Raw genomic sequence first — 2,315 nt, 5'->3', positions numbered from 1 at the left:
AGCCCGTGGGGTGTGTCTGGTTCTTGGCCATGCATGACTTGGGGTGGGGTGATGGGCGCTCCCCATCCCAGTGATGCATTTAGAGACCCCTCCTGACTTTTTCTCCTTCTCCTCTTTGCAATATCTCCTCCTCTAAACTGAGTCTGTTACTGTATTTCACTGCCAGATTACTAGCTTTTAACATTATGGTGGCGTCTGACTGTAAAGGTTTAATCTGCGCTAATTTTTTTCTCTCCTTTTTTCCCCCTCTGGGTTTTTAGTTGTGGGGTAGTTCCTTGGTGAGATGAATGAGACTGACCTCTGGGTGCATCAAACCAACTTGCAGAGCAAATCAGATCTAGTTACAAACCAGTCCCGATTACGCCCAGCCCAAGGTGCATCGGCAGGTGATGTTTCACTCACCTGAATATCTAGACGAACAAACGAGCTGTCAACTTCATCTCAGCGTTGTTTTTTTTTTCAGTACAGCCACTCATATTTCTCCTAAAAAAAAAAGAAAAAAGAAAAAGGAAAAAAAAAAAGACAGTCAGGTTTTTGTTCCAAGCAGACTTGGAAACCACTTCAATTCCAGCTGCCCTAGTTTGCTTAACTCCAGCTGGTCAACACTTAGAGAGGTGGGGGTTGCAGGAGAGGAGGAACAAAGCTCTTTTGGGTGATTTTTTTAAGTTTTAAGAACTTAGGGTCAGTCAGGCACAATTTTAGGTCCACGTAGAAGAGCCAAGGACTTGTTCCCTTTAAAGGCAGCTGCTGTCCTTTCCGTCCTAGTGACGTGCATGGCAGGCTAACTCTGTGTCGCTTCTCTAAAAAAAATCCTCTCTGTTGTATCCAGGCAAGAAAAGGAAAGTAACAGGGTGGGGGCTGAATTCCCACCCAAACCGAAAGGCAACAGTCTCAAGTTGGAGTGAAATTGGGGGCACTGGGAATGCTGCCAGTACTCCGAGCCCTCAGCTACCACCGACTCAAACAGCCCGAAATCTCAGCAACCCTCCAAAAGGACAAAAGTAAATCGCAGCCGTTTGTTAGGGTCGATCAGGCGAGTTTTAGGTGGAAATAAACGGCTGATGCGTTCTGCGCAGCTGTTAAAGCCGAGCTATTGTCTGCCACATAGGCAGGAGTAGGGATGCGGGCGGTGCTGGGAGGGGGAAGAGGAGAAATAAACTTTTCAAACTTTTTTCAAGCCCCTCCTTCCACAACCCTCTGCTCTTCCATGACTCAGCCCCAGAGGAATGTCGGCTCCCATGGAAACCCTTTCTGGGTCCTCTGGTCGGAGGGATGTCGGGGCTGTTATCGCTGGAGCAGCTGTGGCAGGACGAGTGGAGGGAATGCTTTGAAGATGGTTTGCATTTTTGCACAATATTTAGTGGACAGTTTCTTCTTGTCCTCCTTTGTGGAGCTGTGAGGGATCAGCTTGCTAGGTCCCCCCAGGGAGCCAGAGGGACCACTTGCATTTGGCACAGAACTACTCAGGCTGCTTTTGGCACTGTCCCGCGTCCAGTGCAAACAAAAGAAAAAGCTCAGGCAGGCTAGAAAAATGCTGTATCGCCTGTCCTTCTAACTGAGGTCTGCAAAGGTCTCATCAGTGAACCACTGCCTGCAGCCTAGGTCTCACTCATGCACTTTTCTTCCTACTAATTTAGTTGTTTCCCATTATGGATGCAGTTTGCAACCTAGACAAATCACAGAATCATAGAATCATATGGATAGCTTCAAGCCAGTACAAAACTATAGTGGCATATGGGCTCTTGCTCTTACATCAATGAGACTTGTAGAATCTGGAGCATTTATAAGTGCAATCAGAGCTGATCAACTCTCTGCAAGGGGGATGGGTTAATACAGCGTTGTGGTGCAGACCTGTCTGTAGTTCCTCTGCAGGGACAGACGTAGTAGACAGACTTCCTTTCCCTGTGTTTTACTTGGAGTGCGTGTGTGTCTGTGTGAGCTAAAGGGAATTTCACTTCCATCCAAACCTAGCTCAGCTTTCCTAGCCTGCACGCTGTGTGCGAGGCGACTGCACAGCCCTCTGCTCCCACCCTGCTCCTCTGGAACCCCGTGCAGCTGCAACACATCTGGGCAAGCTGGCACCCCCGGCACACGCAGGGACCTGTTCCGCAGGGAGCTTTATGGGGACTCATGCAAACAACTCTTCAAATTGAATTTCAGCCTGAGAGTGGCTGGCTGAGTAAAGCTCAGAGGGTCTTGCTTGCATAGGGAGGTGAGGGCAAGGCAGTGGGTTCACAGCTCTCGTCCTGTGTCTCTGTGGTGGCCACACTTGGTCACTCATCTGCAGGCAGAAGGTTCTTCTGGGCCTTCGGAAG

At 49.1% G+C, this 2,315-nt stretch overlaps 1 protein-coding gene across 1 annotated transcript in view; it reads left to right on the top strand.

Annotated features, from left to right (window-relative positions):
- Positions 1 to 2,315, top strand: part of SPARC (secreted protein, acidic, cysteine-rich (osteonectin)) — a 10,202-nt gene that overhangs the window by 268 nt on the left and 7,619 nt on the right. The gene's annotated exons all lie outside the window — the stretch shown is intronic.

This window comes from Apaloderma vittatum, unplaced genomic scaffold, assembly GCF_000703405.1.
Source record: "Apaloderma vittatum isolate BGI_N311 unplaced genomic scaffold, ASM70340v1 scaffold2691, whole genome shotgun sequence".
NCBI classification, from domain to species: Eukaryota; Metazoa; Chordata; class Aves; order Trogoniformes; family Trogonidae; genus Apaloderma; species Apaloderma vittatum.
Note: the sequence above shows the minus strand (reverse complement) of the source record. Positions and strands in the feature narration are given on the sequence as shown.